This window comes from Balaenoptera physalus (assembly GCF_965194825.1).
Source record: "Balaenoptera physalus genome assembly, chromosome: 4".
Taxonomy (NCBI): domain Eukaryota; kingdom Metazoa; phylum Chordata; class Mammalia; order Artiodactyla; family Balaenopteridae; genus Balaenoptera; species Balaenoptera physalus.
In genome coordinates this window covers 90,129,776-90,154,221 of record NC_138891.1, presented here as the reverse complement: position 1 = coordinate 90,154,221, position 24,446 = coordinate 90,129,776, and the positions used below count along the sequence as shown (strand labels likewise).

The following is a 24,446-nucleotide window of genomic DNA, read 5'->3' as shown; positions in this document are numbered from 1 at the left end:
GCTATCTCCTACTATAGTCACAGGGGTTAGAGCTTCAACATATGAATTTGGCAGGGGGTGGAGAGGTATAACTCAGTCCATAACATTATCAAAACACATTTGTATCCTGAAGAATCACACATGATATTGTACAAAGTTCCTCTACCTTTATCATCTAAGACATTCATGCAGACTTGCTAGCTGAACTGAGGGCAGTATAAGAGCTGCTTTCTACACCAATAGCAATTCACAGGAAACAGAAACAAGCTGGTTTCAGCTTAGTTGTCACTGACATAGAGACAGCAACAATAATACCTGCTCACAGAGGGTTTGCTATGTGCTAGACACTGTTGTAAGCATTTTTACATATATACAGTTATAGACTTTTGGCTTCATGACACTGTATGATAAAAGTACTGCTTATATTGTTCCCATATTACTGATGAGAAAACTGATACATGCTAAGTAAATGGATTGTCTAAAGTTACACATTAGAACATGCATGGCTGGGATTCAAGACCAGGCTCTTTGGCTCCTAGGTCTGTGCTCTTGGCCACTAAACCATACTCTGCTTCTCAGCAATGGAGACAAAGGGATGAGGTGGACTTTATTGGAAAGGATTACTGCACAGCCCCAACATAAATGTATATTCAATCATAAATATATATTCATCTCACATATATTTAAGTAGTAATCAGCATTAAAAGTTTAAAAATACATTCATTGATAGACCAATTTATTGTCCAAACTTGAAACTCTGGGTAAAATGGGGGTGCTGTTCATAATTATGCTAGAGCAATAGGAGTAAACAGAGTATCCCAGGCAAAGCAACATGTACAGTCACACTATTTATTTGGCCTCTACCATATGCCAGTACCATGCTAACAACTTTACGTATGTAATCCTTATAAAATCCCTCTAAGGTACGTATTGTTATCCGCATTTTACAGGTGAAGAAACTGAGGATTGAAAAGGTCAAGTAACTTGCCCAAAGACACAGCTAATAAGTAGTATAGCTAGTATTTAAACTAGGTCTGTCTGAATCCAAAACAGTGCTCTTAACTAGCACCCAATATCACTTTCCTCTTCCTACAGATAGCAAACAAGTTATGGATGCTCAAGAAAATTATATCTGATTATAAATTCAGGGAAATAATTAAGTATTTATTAGGCTTAGAAATTTACTTGTCTGAAGAAAACGCTTACCAGTTTTGCAATTTGGGGCTCATCACAGTCATACAAAGTTATCTGCAAAGAGAAAGTTCAGAAAGGAAAAAAAAGTAAGATCTTTGTGAGTTTTGGATCAAATTTAATAAGTTACATCTGTTCACTCACTCATTAACTCATCAGTTATTGTTGAAGATACTGAGAATTACACCCTGAGGAAATTTATATTTCAGTTGGAAGAACAAGATATACACAAGAAATTTAAACGACATATGGTATCAGGAAGGAACATGTTTAAATGTCAAATGAGAGTCGTAGGCAATAATGCTGGATGTTCATAGGAAGATAAATTCATTGTAAGTTGATGAGGTCAGGGAAAGTCTCATGGAAGAATTACACCTCAAGGGACGGCTTCTTATGATTTGCTACTCAGTATAGCATGCTTTCCCTGTTTTAATTGGTTTTATCATTATTTAGGTATGGTAAGGCCAACAAATCAGGAGATGATTGCCACTGAAATGATAGTTTGTTACTCATAGTTCCATGAAGATGGGGCATGCCACGTCATGGAGGGCCACAGAGAGAAGCACCAGGGTCAGTTAGGAGACAGAGGGAGTAGGGGAAAACATGGACCAGAGTATTTATTAGGTTTCCATGGGAAGAAATGAGAGAGACAGAGTAAGCAGGCTTAGGACTGGCTAGGTTAAATAATTTCAGTGGGTTCTGGGGCATAGAGGCTGTCCCTAGTTGTCTGGAAACCTGTCCCTGGGGTGATTAGGCTGGTAGATAGTAGCCCAGGGTGTGAGGACCTGATAAAGGAGGTGACTAGGCGTATGAGCTCTGGATTGATTGGTTTACATTTGAAAGGTATCCTAATGGACGAGTTGTTTACTATGTCTTGGAATTGGCTAGCCCTGAAAGGAACGGTCCCTCCAGGGTCAGCAAGACCCCAAATGTCAAAGCATCAGAATACAGAAAATAAAATACATGGTTAACACATTTCCTAAGAAACTCAGAAGTGTTTCTGTCTTAGTCTGCAACAGGAACATCTGTCTTTGTACTTTCCATAGGAGGCTAAGGGAGGGAAATTTGAACAATCCGATCATCCTGCAATAGTACCTCCAGCTTACACTCTTAAAGATAACAATGCATAAGGGCACCACGGGCACAAAGGAAGATTAATGGGAAATCCAAAGCTACTGATAAGAAAGTCCTTCCCCATGCATTTCTCTCTCTCTCTTTTCCTATAGTAAAGCTAGAGATGCTCTCTAGAGATTGTATATAGGCTTTAATTCATCAACCAAGATGTTCACTGATGACAAAACTGGTAGACTTCTGCTGGACTGTCACATAGATGGCTCTGAGTTTAGCAGATAGGGCATCTCTTCTAGGGTTTTGACTGCTTTGCCAAATTCCTGATTTCTCAGGAAGAAAAGTCAAAGTGCACCAGCAGTCTGGCCCATTTCCTCTCAAAAAGCTTGACAAGCACTCACTGGTTTGCAGTGGAGCATGAGCATGAGTGCATGCATAAGTAGATAGGTACACACGTGCATACACATGCACACATGCATGCACACTCAAAACAGCAGAGGACAGAATACTTTGACCTAGATCCCAGTCAATACATGTCTGAACCACAAGCAATTTTCTCCCCTTTCAGTGTGACTGGAAGCCTCACATTGTTATAGGCAGTTAGGGAATGTGGTGAGCATTTACATAGGTCTTTGTTTATTTAAGGATCATAGGCAAAATCTTAAACAAGGGAAAGAGGACAAAGGCATGGATAATTTAAAACAGCAAATAATCCAGAATCCATTTTTATAATGCAAAATTACTATTCAAAACTGATTTCTGGTTTCTGGTTATCCTTGACTGCCAATGCACTCAAAAGAATGAGTTGCCAAGAAGTTGACTGAAAGCTCTGTGTTTCTGAATCAAGCTGGCTTGCTCACTGTAGGTGGAAGGGAAGGATCTTGAGCCATTTCATTTAAAGATCCCCAGTTGTCACTATACAGAGGTCTTTTCTCTTGGTGTGTCAAGATTTCCCAATGTCCTAACTGGGGAGGTAGGTGTAGGTATAAACTTAGTTGCTGGGGTTCTGGGATGCAAGAGGGAAAGAGGAGCTGAAGAGATGCACCATTCAATATAGACTTGTTTTCTTTATTCACCAGTTTTCAGGTGGGATTCCTCCTACTCCAACCAACTGTGATCATTCTCCACTCTAGAAAGTAAACTTCTCAGCTTCCTTGACAGTGAGGGAGGGGAAGCTGCCTGACTGCTTAGGCTGGAGCAAGGAACCCAAGGTATTAGCTGTTCCTTGAGCAGAATTTCAATCAATCCCATTTCCAACTGTATTTGCACTCTTGCCTCTAGACATACCTGCTATGAACTTCTATAGCAAGAATCAGCTTGCTTCTTCTTAGTTTCTCCCACTTCAAGCACCGATGTCTGCTAAGACAATTACTACACTGATCTATTACTGTCCCAGTTGTAAAATTCTCTTGTCTTCCCTTGAATGCTGTCATCATCTCTCTTGTTTTCTAGGTTCATGATATTTGAGAGTGAGGGATAGGACCATCTGTTAAAGAGGGATGAGTTAATCATACTCCACAGTTCATGACACATCAACATTGTTTTCCAAGACAAGGGTCTTCTCTTGTATATTTTTTATATGTATATTTATTCTCTTCTATCCTTCTCCCACTCCCATCTCTTTACTATCTTTTTCTTCAAAGGCAGTGATACCTTGTAGGTTTAATGCATATGTTTTTGACTTCTTAGAAATGTGTATTTTTGTTTCATGTATATGAATTTAAATTATACATATGGTATTGTGTTATAGTTCTTATTCAATTTCTTGCCTTTTTTCCAGCATAATGTTTTCAAGATCCAACCACATTACCATGTTTATATCTAGTGATTTATATCTCTTCTTATTTCTTTTTTTGGTAATTCCTTTAATCATGGTTCTATCAATTAGAGTTCCATATTATTTTTATTTCTTAAAACATACCTATATTTCACTCTACAATCTCCAGTTTTAGGGGTTTTCTTAATGGAGCAAGAACCTGAAGATGTTTTTCAAACAATTCGAGTGCAAAATTATCCCAGATTTTCCTAACTGCTCAGATCTAATCCAAGGGTAATTATTTTTGAGGTTCTTTCTAAAATTCCTTTCCTGAATATTCTTAGTTCTTATTGAGAAAATTATTTTCTTTCAAATTCATATTTTAATAAGTATTGGCAAAATGTGATCAAATTAGATCATTGCAACAACAAATACAAGTAGCCTAATCCAGTTTGAGTGTAAACACAACAGGATCTTGATAAATATACAACTCAACTCAAGGGAGATGTTATGTCAGCATAGTAGAGAACAGTGACTATGAATTATGAATACAAGCATTAGTTTATAGAGAGTCCTCTAAGAAAATGTCTACTATAGTTTTTGTTTGCTTGCCTGCTTCTGAAAACACCCAATTTAATTCCTTTTTGTCTAATTTATTTAGGTTCTATTGTGCTTAAATAAGAGTAGCTCCATAACAGGACAAAATGGAAAAGACTTAAATGTAGATTTCTTAAAAGCTGAAAGGAAGATACAGGTACTGTTGTGAGATTATTTATTCCAAATATGTGGTATCAAAGTTCTATCAAATCAAATCTCCTCTTTCACATAGGATTTAAAATGGGATCATGGGGGACTTCCCTGGTGGTCCAGTGATTAAGACTCCGCGCACTTCCAACGCAGGGGGCACAGGTTCAATCCCTGGTTGGGGAACTAAGATCCTGCATGGCACACATGCAGCCCAAACAAACAAACAAACAAATAAATAAATAAAGTAAAATAGGATCATGGTTGAAGAACAACTAAAGAGATGTTTGAGCCGAAAAACAAATAATACAAGGCTTTGGGTTGTTTCTGACCATCATCCACCCAGGCAGATTCATTTTCCCAGTCTGTGTTCTCAGTGGCAGTTTCAGTACCATCTCAGGTGAATCCTCATGTTCTTCCAGAAAAAATGTCATTAAAATGCTACAAAGGACCTCTCTTCCAAGAAACATAAAACATTCTATGGACATTATCTCATTCTCTCTTCAAATGTCTTCCACAAGGGATAGATAAATGACAAATTGATGCTCTGTTTTACAAGAAAGGAAACTGAGGCTCAGAATAGAAATTGGTTATTCAGAGACCACACCACAAAGGTGACAGGAGTTGACTGACAACAGTCTGGTGCCACTTTTTATGGACACTCCTCTTCTCATTCCACTAATAAAAAAGCAAAGGGAAAATAGACACATGGATAAAGTTAACCACATGTGTGACACTGGTGTCACAATCCTTATTGTTTTAATCTAACATGACTAATCTAAGAAGTGTTTATTGAATTAATGTTGAAGGCTCTTTTTCTCCTAAGCCTAAAGAAGACATTACTTTGTTGCTGTTTTTAATTGACACTTGGAAAACAGACATACATATAGCTGATTCACTTTGTCATACAGCAGTAACTAACACAACATTGTAAAGCAACTATACTCCAATAAAGATGTTAAAAAAAAAAGAAATGGAGTGATAAAGTGCAAATTAATAAATAAACCAGTAGCACATGGCACATGGCAAGGTTTTTAATTTTCTTGTGTCTTAGCACCCTAGGATATTTCTTGTCATATGGAACTTTTATCTACCAATGATGAGCTAGCAAACAACCACCCAGAAAGGGCACAGGAATTTAAATTTCAAAGGCAAAGAAAATATAAATGAAAAATAATCATCCTACCCTTCCCATGAAATTTTTATTAAATTTTACACTTAGGTCAGGTCTTAAAGGAAATTTGCAGCAAAGAGGAAGCAAATATTTATACTTGTGGTCTATTCAAAACCAAACTGAGATAAAATTAAATAGAAATCAAATCTATTCTCATGTGTATCAGAAGCCTCAGTTTGAATCTAAACTATGTTTTTCTTCAGATTCACTCCTCTTGGCAGAACTGAAGACTGTGGTTCAAGAATCCCGTGAGTCTATCCAGACAAGCCTGAAGACCCCTACTCTGGGAGTAAGGGGTTCCTCGTCCTAAGGGAAGACCCACGTAAAGTGCTCCCTTTAGGTTGAAGAATAATGGGACAGGGTGTGAGAGGATGGCATCTCCCTCCAATGGCAAGTCAGGCACTAAGACCAGAGGCAGCCCAAGGTCATGATGGCTGGAAGCAGAGCCATCGTCTGCTGTGGCAGTGACAAATCATCACCAGATGAGACTCATTTCTCTATGCTTTTGATTCCCATCATAATGAAAAATGCAAGATTTTAATAAGGTTGCAGAACAAAAGGAACTGATTTATAGTTTACAGTTACATAGTTCATATTGTGCATTGCTGTATTTCCCATTTCTAATTGTTGCATTTTGTTTTCCTTCTAGGACAAGAGTACGCAAACTCTATAAAGGGATAGGCAGCAAATATTTTAGGCTTTCTGTGTCACATGGGTCTGTGTAGCAGATTCTCCTTTGTGTTTTGAGTTTAAAACCTTTTAAAAGTATTAAAATCATTCTTAGCTTACTGATCAAACAAAATCAGGCCATGGGCTGACCCCTGCACTAGGACACTGGGCACTTGTGGAGCATGTCGTGATAGTCTGGGGCTTGGTGAGCCTCCTTTCTACCTTACCTCCTCCCTCTTCCACAATTATGACTCTTGCTTGGTCAAGTCGTCCAGGTGCCTTCCGCCAATCTTGGAGAATCATATCTGAGACACTGAGTTGTGATTGAGACTAAATAAAGAGATAATTCTGCTTTACTGGAGACTTAGGAAGAAATGCCTGTCCTCCAAGGTCCAGAACACGGTGACGAGGTGCAGGGGATTCTCTCCATTTCAGGTAAATATGGAAATATGGACACCACACAGTGGCTCTTAACAATGAGCTGACTGGCATACAAGAATCCTGCAGAAGAAAGAGGAGACACCTGAGGCTCTGCAGGTGTGCCAAGCCTACAGATGTCCACCTGGCAAGCCCTGGCTATGGATCTCATGCTAGAAATTAAAATAGAAAAGGAATGAAATGACAGGTGTCACGTGGGAGCTAGCAGAACTGCGTTTGCAATCACATGTAAGACCCCTCCTGGCGACATCCAGAAAAAAAGGCAGCAGGAACTTTACAGGAGGGTGGGGTCAGAGCCAAAGAAACACTCTTTCTTATAGTTAGTGTTAGCCAATTTTATATTTTAATTGCCTGGAGAAACACAAGTTTGTCAGATTGGTTCTGGTGTAGTTTCCTCTCACAGAAATGGAAGCAATCATTTTCAAATGAGAGAATAGTGTTGTGAGATCAGGAAACCAATGTGCTGGTCTAGTCATGCTACTCAATAGCTGCATAACTTTGGAAAAGTCCCTTGATTTCTCTTGGCCTTGAGTTTGTTCCTCCATATAGTAAGGGGTTAAAACAAAAATGTCTAAGGAATCTTCTCATTTTAAATGTGTCATGTAATAGCTTAATATTAAGCCATTAATTAATTAACAGTTGTTTATTAAATCACCCATCATGTTCCAAACATGGTGCTAAGTAATGAGACTACTGAGAGAGAGTCTTTTCCCTTAAGAATCTCTCTAAAAGTAAACTAATAATTACAACACAGGTTATTAAAAGTTAGGATAGAGGTACACCCTCGTTGCCACCCTGGTTTTTAGAGGACAGAACTGTCCGTAGAAATCAGAACCCAGGCCAGAGCTCCTGTGTTAGCATTTTATTGAGGAGCAAGAAGGAGAGAATAAGGGAAAACAAAGGTTTTAAGAAACACAGCTAAAATTTTGGTCACACTAGATTTCTCCAGAGAGCTGTATGGTCACCTCTGTGCTTTAGAATAGTCTGAATGGGTTTAGGGCACAGGGAGGAAGAGATAGGAATAAGCCTGTCTCTCATTGGTTGAAGTTCATACTGTAAAAGGAATCCCCTGCCTTGCATTTCTGGATTATATGACCTCACCCCAGGGCCGGAGCGTCAGAACCCAGGCCCCACTGCAAGGTGCTTCATTTGGCTCTGAAGTGGCTGGGGTAGCTGAAACTCAGGGGGCGCAGTGGGTCAGGCTCTGGAACCAGGGTCTTTGCAGTGCCATCACGGTGGGTGTGATGGAGCCATGCCAGAGCCAGTCCTCACCTGGGAAAGGCTGAGAAAGATGGCACGTTAGTTGTGGTGATGGTAGAGGAGGGTTCTCCTCTAAGCAAGTGACCGAGGCCTGCAAAGTAGGTGAGTCCCAGTGAATCCGGAGAGGTGCAAAACTTGGGGCCAGGGGCTTCCCTGGTGGCGCAGTGGTTGAGAGTCTGCCTGCCAATGCAGGGGACACGGGTTCGTGCCCTGGTCTGGGAAGATCCCACATGCCGCGGAGCAACTGGGCCCGTGAGCCACAATTACTGAGCCTGCGCGTCTGGAGCCTATGCTCCGCAACAAGAGAGGCCGCGATAGTGAGAGGCCCGCGCACCGTGATGAAGAGTGGCCCCCGCTTGCCACAACTAGAGAAAGCCCTCGCACAGAAATGAAGAAAGCCCTCGCACAGAAACGAAGACCCAACACAGCCAAAAATAAATAAATAAATTTATAAAAAAAAAAAAAACAAAAAAAAAAAAAACAAAAAAACTTGGGGCCAAAACAGACTAAGGCAGAGTTGAAAAGGCTGCCCAGAGGAGGTAGGTGATGCTTGAATTGCTGCTGGAAAGAAATAAGGAATTTCCTGGTAGACAAGCTAGAGGTGAGTGAGAGGTCACGGGGGTCAAGGGGATTGGTAACAAGCAGTTTTCAGAGTGAGAGAATCGTATTTGCAAAGGCATGGGGTGTAAAAGGATATCATCAGTCTAATGAGCTGCAAGCATCACCTGGGCGGGAATGGTGGTGCATGAACAACCAGAAGCCTCTTCATTCTGAACAGCCATTCTACCATCACCAATTACCAACCAGAAACTGAACCTACATGGGGCGGGCAAAATGGGAGATTTTATTACATACAAATGTCATGTTGGAGAAATGACTGCTCATCATCATTTATTTATTCAATCAATTCATTGAACAAATATTTGTTTTATGCCTACTGTGTATAAACCATTTTATTGTACTCAAGATTTAGACCACAGAAGGGAAGTCTGCATTCTACATAAGCTGCTTTCTTTAGATATTCTGACCCAAGGATATTTCCAGTGACTGCTCTTCAATCTTTTTAATTTCCTCTGTCCATGGTTTTAATGATCATGTGAGATACATGTAGATTTAATCCCCATGTTTTCCTGACAGGGATTCATTAATTCTTTACTCTATAGCTAACACTCTCATATCGTGCCATCTGTGAAATGAGAATGGCAATTTGTTAATTAAATATTGACTCTTGGAGTATTTTTAAACACTGACACATTCCGTCATGAACAGACTACTGCTCTTTTCTTGCCTCTGATCAATGATAACACACATTCAATTGTTGTTCCCTCTAAGAAAATGTGTAAAGGGATTTTTATTCACAACTTAGAATATCATCATTTGAATTCACATGAAGAATATTTCATGTGAGGTTTTGTGGGTTTTTTTTTTTGGCTGTGTTGGGTCTTCGTTGCTGTGCACAGGTTTTCTCTAGTTGCAGCGAGCAGGGGCTACTCTTTGTTGCAGTGCAAAGGCTTCTCATTGCAGTGGCTTCTCTTGTTGCGGAGCACGGTCTCTAGGCTCATGAGCTTCAGTAGTTGAGGCATGTGGGCTCAGTAGTTGTGGCTCGCAGGCTTAGCTGCTCCGTGGCATGTGGGATCTTCCCGGACCAGGGCTGGACACCGTTTCCCCTGCACTGGCAGGCAGATTCTTAACCACTGCGCCACCAGGGAAGCCCGAGCCTTGAGTTTTTACTAGGCCATTTGCGCTGCTGGATTTAGATGTCTGGGGGTGAAGCAGAGTTGGTATGCCCACCACGACTCACTGTCCTTCCTCTGCTCAGGTCCTTCCTTCTTTACTGGGCTTAAAGGTCATGGCTCATTATTGCAACACTTTTTTGTATACACCCACAACTCCTTACATGTTTTCCCAGTCTATTCTTCTGAAAAACATCTCCAATTCTGATTAATCCAACTTTGCTTACTCCACACCTGTACTTGTGTTGTTGGTGGGAAAAAAAAACACAAACATCTGTGCTGACATATCTCACTTTAAATTTCATGACCGGTAATCTCTCACGTGGGCCTTTGGCACTGCCTAGAAGGTCAACTATACTTCCCTTATCCTTTCCTTCTTTCACTCTTCTAGACAGGTATTTAATACTCTCCCCTTTTACAAAGCTCAAGTATCTCCTCCTCCATCCTAACTCTTGGTCGATGGCTTTGGTTTCTATTTCTCTAAGACAGTAGAATCAGTAAGAAGGAAACTACACACTCCCAACCACATCTACCAGCCTACTTGTACCTGTGCTCCTATACATTCACACTCCTCCTGTTAAACAAGGTATAAATTGTCTGGACTCCTATATAAGGACAATCCTCTACTTGTCACTGAACCCCATCCTCTTCATCTGCATTCAAGGATATCATTACAACCATTCTCTTTCCTCTCCCCTGCATTATCAATTTTCACTCTCTCCATAGTTCCTTCCCATCAGCCTATAAATCTGCCTTATTTCTCACACTTTAAAAGAAAAGATAAAACTTCTCTTGACCATATTCTCCTTCCTCTCCCTCTCACATTTCTGTTCCCATTAACCCCGTTTCTCTCCTCCCACTCACCCATAAAACCCCATGTGGGTTTTTGCTCCCCAATACAGTCAAAATAATCTTGTCATGATCACCAATTTGTTAAGTCTGATGGCCAATTCTCAATTCTTATTTTACTGAACCCATCAGCAGGATTTAACTGAATTGATCACTTCTGCTTCATAAGGCATGTTCTTTACTCGCTTTTTCGGACATCTAATTCGCTCCCTACCTCACTGACTCCTCTTTTTCAACCTCTTTGGCTGATTTTTCACATCTCTTTGACCTCTAAATGTTGGAGTGCTCCTGCGTAAGTCTTTCTCTTTTCTATTTATATTCTCTTTCTAGGGGACTTCATCCTGTCTTGTGGCTTTAAATACCTTCTACATTCTGACAATGTCCAATTTCTACCTCCAAATTGAAACTTTCCCTGTAATTTCAGATTCATATATCCAACCACATACTAAACATTTATATGTTGTTGTCTAAAGGGCATCTCAAACTTAATATATCTACAACTTCTGTTCTCTTCCTCCACTCCACAACTCCCTTGACTCCCTTGACCCCATCCTTCCTATGTTGGTAATTGCCAATGCGTTCTTCCAGTTGCTCAAGACAAAGCCAGTTCAGTAATCATTATTTTTTAATTGAGATATAATTCACCACCATAAAATTCACTCTTTTAAAGTATACAATTCAAGGGTTGTTGGTATATTCACAAGGTTGCGCAACCATCATCACTATCTAATTCCATTTCAATCATTCTTTTTTGTTTTGTTTTTTTGTTGTTGTTGTAAGGGTATTTTTAGAGAAATGCAAATTAAAATCACAGTGATGTACCACTACCCACTTATCAGAATGGCTAACATAAAAAATAGTGACAACACCCAACGTTGGCAAGGATGCAGAGAAACTGAATCGCTCATACGTTGCTGACACACACGCAAAATGATATAGTCACTTTGGAAAACAGTTCAGTAGTTTTTTGTTTGTTTGTTTGTTTGCTGTTTCAGTCATTCTTGACCCCAATTTTTTACACACTATACATTCAATCATCAGCAATTTTGGTTAACTTTACACTCAAAATATATCCAGAATCTAAACATTTCTCATCATTTACACTGTTATAAAATTGTGATATGTCATGAAGATTATAGAAATAGTGTCCTACTGGGCTCCTTGCTTCTCACCCTTGTTCTCCTCTCAACAAAGCAGCCACAGGGAGCCTATTAAAAATCTAAGTCATTTTAACATATTAAATCTTCCTAACCATGAATTTGGGATATCTTTCTGGTTTTGGTACCTTTTTAAATTTCTTTCATCAACGTTTTGTAGTTTTCAGTGTATATCTCTTTTACCTCTTACTGTATTCTTAAGAATAATTTTATTCTATTTGGTGCTATTATAAATGGGATTATTTTCTGAATTTTTTTTCAGATAGTTTGTTATTGGTGTATAGAAACAGCTGATTTTTGTATGTTGATTTTGTATACTCTAACTTTACTGAATCTGTTTATCTAACAGTTTTTTTGTGGCGTATTTAGGATTTTCTATATATAAGACCATGCTTCTGCAAACAGGGATAATTTTACTTATTTCTTTCTGATTTAGATGCCTTTTATTTCTTTGTCTTGCCTAATTTCTGGCTAGGAATTCAAGTACTGTGCTGAATAGAAGTTGTGAGAGTGAGCATGCTTACCTTATTCCTGATCTCAGTGAAAAAGCTTTCAGTTTTTCACTGTTGAATATGATGTTAGCTTTGGGCTGTTCATAATGGCCTTTATTATACTTTCCTTCTGTTCCTAGTTAGTTGAGAATTATCTTTTAATTGAGGTATACTTGATTTACAATGTTGTAATGCTGTGTTAGTTTCAGGTGGACAGCAAAGTCATTCAGATATATATATATTCCTTTTCAGATTCTTTTCCATTATAGGTTATTGCAAGATATTGAATATAGTTCCCTGTGCTATACAGTAGGTCCTTGTTGTTTATCTATTTTATATGTAGTAGTGTGTATCTGTTAATCCCAAACTCCTAATTTATCCCTCTCCCCCCACTTTCCCCTTTGGTAACCATAAATTTGTTTTCTATGTTTGTGAGTCTATTTCTCTTTTGTAAATAAGTTCATTTGTATCATTTTTTTAGATTCCACATATAAGTTACATCATATGGTATTTATCTTTCTTTGTTTGCCTTACTTCACTTAGTATGATAATCTCTAGGTCCATCCATGTTGCTGCAAATGACATTACTTCATTCTTTTTACAGCTGAGTAATATTCCATCATATATATATACCACATCTTCTTTATTCATCCCCCTGTCAATGGACACTTAGGTTGCTTTCATGTCTTTACTATTGTAAATAGTGCTGTTATGTACATTGGGGTGCATCTATCTTTTCGAATTAAAATTTTAGAAAAAAATAGACAATTTTTTTAATCATGAAAAGGTGTTGAATTCTGTCAAATGCTTTTTCTACATCTATTGAAACAATTTTGTAATTTTCATCCTTTATTCTGTTAACGTGGTGTATTACATTAATTGATTTGCATATGTTGAACCATCCTTGCATCCCAGGGTTAAATCCCAGTTGGTCATGGTGCATAATCCTTTTAATGTGATCTGGAATTTTTCAATGTGATGTTGGATTGGATGGGTTTGATAGTATTTTCTTCAGGATTTTTTCATCTATATTCATCAGGGATATTGGCCTGTAGTTTTCTTTTCTCATGTATATTTGTCTGGTTTTGGTATCAAGGTAATGCTGACTTCATAAAATGAGTTTCAGTGTTCTCTCTTCTTCAGTTTTTTGGAAGAATTTGAGAAGGCTTGGTACTAATTGTTATTTAAATATTGGGCAGAATTCACCAGTGAAGCCACCTGGTCCTGCGCTTTCTTTGTTGGGATATTTCCAATTACTGACTGAATCTCCTTACTCATTATTGATCAGTTCAGATTTGCTATTACATCATAATTCAGTCTTAGTAAGTTGTATGTTTCTAGGAACTTATCTTGTTTCTGAAATCAATCTTGAGAAAGAACAAAGTTAAAGACATCATACTTCCCAATTTAAAAAAATATTACAAAGTTGCAGTAATTAAAACAGTATGGTACTGGTGTAAAGAAAGACATATTGACTAGAGACCCCAAAATCAACCCATGCATATATGGTCAATTTATCTTCAACAAGGTTTCCAATAATACACAGTGGAGAAAGGATAGTCTCTTCAACAACTGGTGTGGAGGGAAATTCCCTGGCAGTCCAGTGGTTAGGACTCCATACTTTCATTGCTGAGGGCCCAGGTTCAATCCCTGGTTGGGGAACTAAGACCCTGAAAGCCGTGTGGTATGGCCAAAAAAAGTTAATAAAAATTAAAAAATAAAAGGCAGGCTTCCCTGGTGGCACAGTGGTTGAGAATCTGCCTGCCAGTGCAGGGGACACCAGTTCAAACCCTGGTCTGGGAAGATCCCACATGCCACGGAGCAACTGGGCCCGTGAGCTACAACTACTGAGCCTGCGCATCTGGAGCCTGTGCTCCGCAACAAGAGAGGCTGCGACAGTGAGAGGCCCGTGAACCGCGATGAAGAGTGGCCCCCGCACGCCGCAACTAGAGAAAGCCCTCGCACAGAAACGAAGACCCAACACAGTCAAAAATAAATAAATAAATAAATAAATTTATTTTAAAAATAAATAAATAAATAAATAAATAAAAGGCAACTGTGCCAAAAAAAACTTGCGTGGAAAAATTGGATATCCACATGCAAAAAAATGAAATTGGACCTTTATCTTACACCATACAAAAAAAATCAACACAAAATAGATTAAAGACTTAAATGTAGTACCTGAAGTTGTAAAATTCAAGAAGAAAATATAGGGACAAATCTTCATGACATTGGTCTTGGCAACGATTTCATGACACCAAACACACAGATAATGAAAACAAAAATGGATACCTCAAACTACAAAGCTTTGAAAAGTATAGGGAATAATCAACAAAGTGAAAAGCAACCTACAGAATGGGAGAAAATATTTGCAAACCATATATCAGATATGGGGTTAGTTTCCAAAATATATAAGGAATTTCTAAAACAATAGCAAAATATTAGTAACAGAATTTTTAAATGGACTAAAGACTTCAAGAGACATTTATCTGAAGAAAACATACAAATAATTTATAGATATATGAAAAGACGCCCAACATCACTAGTCATCAGGGAAATGCAAATCAAAACTGGAATGAGATATCACCTCATACCTGTTAGGATGGCTATTATCAAAAAAACCAAAAGACAACAAGTGTTGGTGAGAATGTGGAGAAATTGGTACCCTCATACACTGTTGGTGGGGATGAAAAATAGTGCAGTCACTATAGAAAACAGTATGGAGATTCCTCAAGAAAGTAAAAATAGAACTACTGTATGATTCAGCAATCCCTCTCTGGGTATTTAGCCAAAAGAATTGAAATCAGAATCTCGAAGAGACATTAGCATTCCAATGTTCATTGCAGCACTATTCATCAAAGCCAAGATGTGGTAACAACCTAAATGCCCATCGATGGATGAATGGATAAGAAAATGTGGTATATACATTCAACAGCATATAATTCATACTTAAAAAGATAAGGAAATTGGGCAATATGTGACAACATGGACGAATTGGAGGATATTATGCTAAATAAATTAAGTCAGTCACAGAAGGACTAATACTGCATGAGTCTGCTTATAGAGGTATCTAAAATAGTGAAACTCATAGAATCAGAAGGTAGAATGGTGTTCACCAGGGGCTGGGAAGAAGGAGGAAATGGAGAGTTGCTGATCAGTGGGCATAAAATCTCAGTTATGCAAGATGAATAAGTTCTAGAGATATGCTGTACGACATTGTCCCTATAGTAACTCTATTGTATTGTGCATTTAAAAACTTAAGAGAGTAGATCTCGTGTCAGGTGCCCTTACCACATTTTTTTTAAAAAAGTGAATGTAGGCTTGTAGAAGTGAGATCTCACACACAGAGCATAAAGTGATTAAAATTTCTTCAGATTGAAAGCAGACCAATAAGTACCAAAGCTCCAAAAATTGTTCTTTTGAAGAGTTTTAGCATAGCATGATCTTTTTTAGAAAAATCTAAAAAGTCATGGGAATCTTTTAGAAATACACTATATATGAAAAGAATATACATTTTATAACTGACCTTTAATTTCATATTGGCACTTTATTAGTCTGCTCAACAAATATATCTTGAATACATAATATGTGCCAGGCTCTGTGCAAAGAAGTGAACAAAATAGACAAGGTTCCTGCCTTCATGAGACTTATAGTCTAGACTGGTGTTGATTAATAAATATGGTAGCTACTAGACACATGTGACTACTGAGCACCTACAATGTGGCTAATACAAATTGAAACATGATGTACCCAGGAGGCTCCTCAGGAGACTGGAATGGAAGACCCATCTGTCTCCTTCTCCAAATCCAAGAAAAAGAAATCTTTTTCCAAGGAGGAGCTGGTTAGTAGTGATCTTGAAGAGACAGCTGGCAGTGGAACTCTTCCCAAGAGGAAGAAATCTTTCCTCAAAGAAGGACCAGTTAGTGACCCTGAAGAGTCAGGAAACAAGAGTGTCTCCAAGAAAAAGAGGAAATTCTCTTTCAAGGAGGAGCCACGCAGCAGTGAACCTGAAGAGGTTGTTGCCAGCAAGAGCAGCGGCTCTAAGAAAAAGAAAAAGCTCTGAAAGCTATCCCAGGAAAATTAGAATGGACATTTCCCTAGTGAGACATAACTTGCAGAGATATTTCCCAACCCATCCCCTATAGCCCAATAAAAATAAAAACAAAACAAAGAAACAAAAAGAAATGCTATAAGTGTAAAATGCATTCTGAATTTCAAACACTTAATACCAAAAAAAGTTAAATATCTCATTAAATTTTTATATTGATTACTTGTTGAAATAATAATATTTTGGATATAATAGGTGAAGTAAAAATATTATTTTTAAAAGTCATTTGTGTTTACTCTTTTGTCATCTACCTGTCTTCATCCTTTACCCATTTTTCTACTAGTTTGTTGGTCACTGTTTTCTTACTTATTTGTAGATGCTCTTTAGGCAATGAAGCAAAGAATCTTGGGGAAAAAATTAAGTCCGATTATCTCAATACTCTTCAAAATCTGCCTTTGGCTTTCCTCCCCCTCAGAGTAAAATCTAAACTTTACAGTTTCTTCCAGATCCTGTGTGATCTGCCCCTCCAGCTCTCTGACCTTCTCTCCCACCACCCTCCTGCTGCTAGTATGTCCCAGCCACATTAATCTCCTTGCTATTCTTCAAACATGCTAGCTATCCTCCTAACTCAGCCTGCCTGAATCTCAATTCCATCGGGTAGCCATATGGCTGCCTCCCTCACTTCCTCTAGGACTCTGCTTAAATGTCACCTTATGCATGAGTCCTTCCCAGACACTTTACATTAAATAACATTTACCAGAACTCCCAATACTCCTAACCTGTTTTATTTTTTTCCATAGTACTTCCTTCCATTTGGCATAACACCTATAATCTTATTTATGTACTTACTGTCTAACTCTTCACACCTAGTAAGTAAACTCCATGATGGTAGGGACTTTGTCCTAAAATAGTGCATGGCATGTAATAAGCACACAATATTTATTTGTTGAATAAAAGAAAAAAGGAAGAGAAATATGAACCAGCATGGGGGCGTGCGGGGGGAGATAGACTAAGCAAAGACACAGACACTACCTCTACACCAGGAGAACTGAATCTGGGGATGTTTGTGAGGAATTGTGATGGGACTGATGAAAAAAAAAAAAAAGTTTAAGTAGTATAAGGAAATGAATATAACTAATTGCATACTGTGGTAAATAAATGCCAAAGAGAGAGAGAGAACTCATATCTGAAAATGTTTAGCGAATACCATAATTGGCATAATAATGGCTCTTCATCTAAGCCTATTCAGTCTTTATCCACATGTCCTAGATGGCCAAGAGAAAGGTAACAGAGGCTGGATGAAGGAGGAACATATTCTGACTTTTGGATACTTAGACAGCAGTTTTTTGATTGTGCTATCTATCCTGCCTCCAAATATACAATTCGGCACTCAGGGTTGTCTCTGGAAAGCCATCTCCTGAGTTGTTGGGTATTCAAGTGTAAAAAAGATAAACTAGCATTGAGAAAGGAGAAATTTCCTCTAGAAGTTCATGTCTTAATAAACGAGGGCTATAACACCAGGAAAAATCTATTTCAAAAATTAAAATCAGAAGAAAGAAGAATTTTATGCTAAGAAGGAGGGGGATCAGAAAGGAGACTGGCCACCAACAAGATAAACTATAGAAAAACAATCACGATTGTGTGAATCATTTCCAGAAGCATGTGAGTCAAAAGTGATGTGCACGTCTGAAGAGCTAGGCACCTGCAGAGGAATCCTTCTAGAGCAAGGAAAAAACAATATTAATAAAAGTTTGTATTTATTGAACACTTGCTGTGTGCCAGGTCCCTCCATAAGCCTTTTATCCATGTTAATTCATTTAATTTTTACCATAGCCTTATCAAGTAAATATCATTATCTCTGAGAGACAGAGAGATTAAGTAACCTGCCCAAGGTTACATAATTACGAAGTAGAACATCAAAAGAAGAAAAACACAAAGTTTCTGAATTGTAAGAGGCAATAATAACCCAAAAATATTTCTTTAGATACAGTTGTGACATCAGACCTGCTGCATGAAATACTCTGTGCCAGGTGCCAGAGGGGCAATGATTAAGAAAGAATATGCAGGAGACTGGCCAAGATGCCAGAGTAGGAAGACCCCCAAGCTCATTTCCTCTCATGAGCACACCAAAATCACAACTATCTGCAGAACAACTATTAATGAACATGACCAGAATCTACCAGAAAAGATCTTCCAAAACTACAGACATAATGAAGGAACCACAACAAGATGGGTAGGAGGGGCAAACCCTCGATATAATCAAGTCCCACATCCCCAGGGGGGCAACCCACAAACTGGAGAAAAATTGTATTGTAAAGGTTCTCCCACAGGAGTGAGAGTTCTGAGCCCCACATCAGGCTTCCCAGCCCAGGGGTCATGCACTGGGAAGACGAGCCACTGGAGCATTTGGCTTTGAAGGACAGCAAGCCTTAAATTTGGAAGTCCCAAAGGACTGGGGTAATACAAACTTTACTCTTAAAAGATGCACATAAAATCTCATGCACACTGGGACCCAGGGCAAAAGCAGTAATTTGATAGGAGCCTGGGCCAGATCTCCATGCTGGTCTTGGAAAGTTTCCTGGAGAGGCAAGAGTGGCTGTGGGTCATCTTGGGGACATAGACATGGGCAGCAGCCATATTTAGGAATGTTATACCATGGGAATACTGATGTGGGTGGGTGCCATCAGGGTATCCTCCCTCTAGCTCATTAGTGATAAGACCTGGCCCCACCCAATAGCCTGTAGGTGCCAGTGCTGGGATGCCTCAAGCCAAACAACTAACTGGGCGGGGACACAGCCTTACCCATAAGCAGACAGGCCACCTAAGACTTCTTGAGCCCACAGCCACCTCTAGACATGCCTCTAGACTTGGCCCTGCCCACCAGAGGACCAACACCCAGCTCCACCCACCAGGGGGCAGGCACCAGCACTGCTCTCCAGGAAGTCTGCACTAGCCTCCAGACCAGCCTCATCCACCAGGGGGCAGACATTAGATGCAAGAAAACCACAATCCCACCACCTGCAGACCCAGCCTGCCCACAGCAGGCCAGACCCTACACTGGGACCAGCTGGCTCCAGCTTTGCCTACTAGGAAGCCAACACAAGTTTCTGGAAACCCCAGATCCCATAACCAACTGTGTCAGGAACAAGCCCCCCACCCTACCAGTGATCTGACACCAGTCCTGGGATGCATGGGCCCTGCAGCCAGATTCCAGGACCTGGCTCTGCCTGCAAGTCATCCAGCACTAACTCCAGAACGTGGTTTCAACCACTGGTGGGTGGAAAACAGCCCTGGAGTCATCTGGAGCCTGATTCCACCCACCAGTGAGCCAGCACTAGCTCTGGAGCTGCCTGGGAGTCTGCAGTCAGCCACCTTGTGACCTGGCCCCACCAACCAGCAACCAACAGCATGTGCACAAGGCAGGGCCTAGCAACCAAAAGGGCTAGAGGACAACAAAGCCTACCAGACCACCCACACAGACAACTCGCCTCAACAGAAGGACCCACACAGCCCTCTTATGAGGAACTCACAGAGCATACAGCTTGGGTGATGAGAGGGGAGTGCGATGCTGGGATGCAAGGGACATCTACAGAAAGTCATTTCTCAAAGGTCAAGAAATGTAACTAACCTACAACATACATAAAAGTACAAATAGCAAATGAGACAGCAGAGGAACATGTTCCAGCTGAAGGAACAAGATAAAACACCAGAAGAGCTAAGTGGAGAGAGGCAATCTATCCAAGAAAGAGTTCAGAGTAATGATCATGAAGATGATCAAAGAACTTGGGAGAAGAATGGATATACAGAGTGAGAAGTTACAAAGTTTTTAACAAAGAGTTAGAAAATATAAAGAACAACCAAACAGAGATGAAGAATACAATAACTAAAGTGAAAAATACACTAAAAGGAATCAGTAGTAGACTAAATGTTACAGAGGAATGGATCAGTGAGCTGGAAGACAGAGCAGTGGAAATCACTGCTGCTGAACAGAAAAAGAAAAAAGAATGAAAAGAAATGAGGACAGTTTAAGAGAGCTCTGGGACAACAACAAGCACACTAATAGTCTCATTATAGAGGTTCCAGAAGGAAAAGAGAGAGAGAAAGGGGCTGAAAACATATTTGAAAACATAATAGCAGAAAATTTCACTAATCTGGGAAAGGAAACAGTCTCCCAAGTTCAGAAAGCACAGAGAGTTCCATACAGGACTAAAAGAAGAACATACCAAGACACATAGTAATTAAAATGACAAAAATTAAAGATAAAGAGAGAATATTAAAAGCAGCAAGCGAAAAGCAACAAATAACATACAAGGGAACTCCCATAGGCTATCAGCTGATTTTTCAGCAGAAACTCGGCAGGCCAGATGGGAGTAGCACAATATGTTTAAAAATATGAAAAGGAAAAACCAACAGCCAAGAATACTCTACCCAGCAAAGCTCTTGTTCAGATTACATGGAGAGATCAAACACTTTTCAGACAAGCAAAAGCTGAAAGAGTTTAGCACCACCAAACCAGCTTTACAACAAATGTTACAGGAGCTTCTATAGGCAAAAAAGAAAAGGCCACAACTAGAAACAAGAAAATTACAAAATGAAAAAGCTCACCAATAAAGGCAAACATACAGTAAAGGCAGGAAATCATCCACATACAAAACTAGTATGGAGGTTAAAAGACAAAAGTAGTAAAATCATCTATAGTCATGATAAGAAGCTAAGGGATACACAGAACAATTAGATGTAAAATATGGTATCAAAAACAGTACTCTTGAGGGAAGGAGAGTACAAATGCAGGGTATGTAAAATGCATTTGAAATTAAAACACCTGGAAACTGCAAACCAAAAATCTATTAATAGATACACACACAAAAAAGAAAAAGGAATCCAAACATAACACTAAAGATAGTCATCAAATCACAAGAGAAGAGAATAAAAGAAGAAGAAAGGGGAAAAAAAAATCTACAAAAACAAATCCAAAACAATTAAGAAAATGGCAATAAGAATATACACATTGATAATTACCTTACATGTAAATGGACTAAATGGTCCAACCAAAAGACATAGAGTGGTTGAATAGATACAAAAACAAGACCCATATATATGCTGTCTATCAGAGACTCACTTCAGATCTAGAGACACATACAGATTAAAAGTGAGGGGATGAAAAAAGGTATTCCATGCAAATGGAACTTAAAAGAAAGCCAGGGTAGCAATCTTCATATCAAACAAAATAGACTTTAAAATAAAGACTGTTACAAGAGACAAAGAAAGATACTACATAATGATCATGGGATCAATCCAAGAAGAAGATATAACAATTGTAAATATTTATGCACCCACCATAGGAGCACCTCAATACATAAGGCAAATATTAATGAACATAAAAGGAGAAATCGACAATAACATAGTAATAGGGGATTTTAGCACCCCTCTTACATCAATGGACAGATCATCTAGACAGAAAATCAATAAGGAAACACTGGCCTTAATTACTCAATGACATTAGGCCAGATGAACTTACTTGAGTATTCCATCCAAAAGCAGCAGAATACACATTCTTTTCAAGTGTACAGGAAACATTCTCCAGGATAAATCACATACTGGGCCACAAAACAACCCTCAGTAAATTTAAGAAAATTGAAATATCAAGCATCTTTTCCTACCACAATGCTATGAGACTAGAAATCAACTCCAAAAAAAAAAAAAAACTGCAAAAAAACCCCATAAACACATGGAGGCTAAACAATATGCTACTAAACAACCAGTGGATCACTGAAGAAACGAGAGGACATAAAAAATAGCTAGAGACAAATGAAAACGAAAATACAATGATCCAAAACCTATGGGATGCAGCGAAAGCAGTTCTAAGAGGGAAGTTTATAGCAATATAAGCTTACCTCAGGAAACAAGAAAAATCTCAAATAAGCAACCTACCTTACACCTAAAGGAACTAAAGATAAAAGAACAAACAAGCTCCAAAGTTTAGAAGGAAACAAATCATAAAGATCAGAGCAGAAATAATTGAAATAAAGACTAAAAGAACAAAAGAAATGATCAGTGAAACTAAGAGCTGGTTATTTGAAAAGAAACAAAATTGATAAACCTTTAGCCAGACTGATCAAGAAAAAAAGGAAGAGGGCCCAAATCATTAAAATCAGAAATGAAAAAGAAGTTACAACCAACACCACAGAAATACAGAGGATCATAAGAGACTACTATGAACAACTATATGCCAATAAAATGGACAACCTAGAAGAAATGGAAAAATTCATAGAAAGGTATAATCTCCCAAGGAACCAGGAAGAAATAGAAAATATGAACAGACCAATTACTAGTAATGAAATTGAATCAGTAATTTTAAAACTCCCAACAAACAAAAGTCCAGAACCAGAAGGCTTCACAGGTGATTTCTACCAAACATTTAGAGAAGAGTTAACACCTATCCTTCTGAAACTATTCCAGAAAATTACAGAGGAAGGAACCCTTCCAAACTCATTCTATGAGACCAGCATCACCCTGATACCGAAACCAGACAAAGATCTCACACAAAAAAAGAAAATTACAGGCCAATATCACTAATGAACATAAATGAAAAAATCCTCAACATTCTCAACAAAATATTAGCAAACTGAATCCAACAACACATAAAAAGGATCACACACCATGATCAGGTTGGATTCATCCATGGGTCACAAGGATGGTTCAACATATGCAAATCAATCAATGTGATACACCACATCAACAAAAGAAAAGACAAAAACCACATGATCATCTCAATAAATACAGAAAAAGTTTTTGATAAAATTCAACATCCATTCATGATAAAAACTCTCACCAAGGAGGTATAGAGGGAACATATCTCAGCATAATGAAAGCTATTTATGACAAACCCACAGCCAACAAAATACTCAATGGTAAAAAAGCTGAAAGCCTTCCCACTAAAATCTGCAACAAGACAAAGATGTTCATTCTCACCACTTCTATTCAACATAGTATTGAAAGTCCTAGGTACAGCATCAGACAAGAAAAAGAAATAAAAGGTATCCAAATTGGAAGGGAATAAGTAAAATTGTCATTATACACCAAGGACATGATACTATATATAGAAAACCCTAACAAGACTCCACATAAAAACTTCTAGAACTGATAAACAAATTCAGCAAGGTAGCAGGATACAAGATTAACAAACAGAAATTTGTTGCATTTCTTTACACTAACAATGAAATATTAGAGATGGAAAGTAAAAAAAAAAAAACTAATCCCTTTAAAAAATCACATCAAAAAAAAAAAACCTACTTACAAATAAACCTGACCAGAGAGGTGACAGACCTATATGCTTAGAATTAGGAAATTAAAGATGATTCAAAGAAATGGAAAGATATCCCATGCTCTTGGATTGGAAGAATGAATACTGACATATACATCAATGGAACAGAATAGAGAGCCCAGAAATAAACCCACATACTTATGGTAAATTAACCTACAACAAAGGAGGCAGGAATATACAATGGAGAAAAGACAGTTTCCTCAATAAATAGTGCTGGGGAAACTAGACAGCTACATGTAAAAGAATGAAATTACAACATTCTTTAACATCTAACATTCACAAAAATAAACTCAAAATGGATTAAAGATCTAAATGTAAGACCAGAAACTATAAAGCTCCTAGAGGAAAACATAGGCAGAACACTCTTTGGCATAAACTGAAGCAATATTTTTTTGGATCTGTCTCCTAAAGCAAAGGAAATTAAAGCAAAAAATAAATGAATAGGACCTAATTAAACGTAAAAGCGTTTGCACAGCAAAGGAAACCAACAAAATGAAAAGACAACCTACTGAATGGGAGAAAGTATTTGCAAATGATAGGACCAGTAAAGGGTTAATATCCAACA

General features: G+C 38.5%; 1 protein-coding gene across 2 annotated transcripts in view; it reads right to left on the bottom strand.

Moving 5' to 3' along the window:
• The window catches only part of MORC1 (MORC family CW-type zinc finger 1), a 363,536-nt gene that overhangs the window by 242,437 nt on the left and 96,653 nt on the right, over nucleotides 1–24,446 (bottom strand). The window lies entirely within an intron of this gene.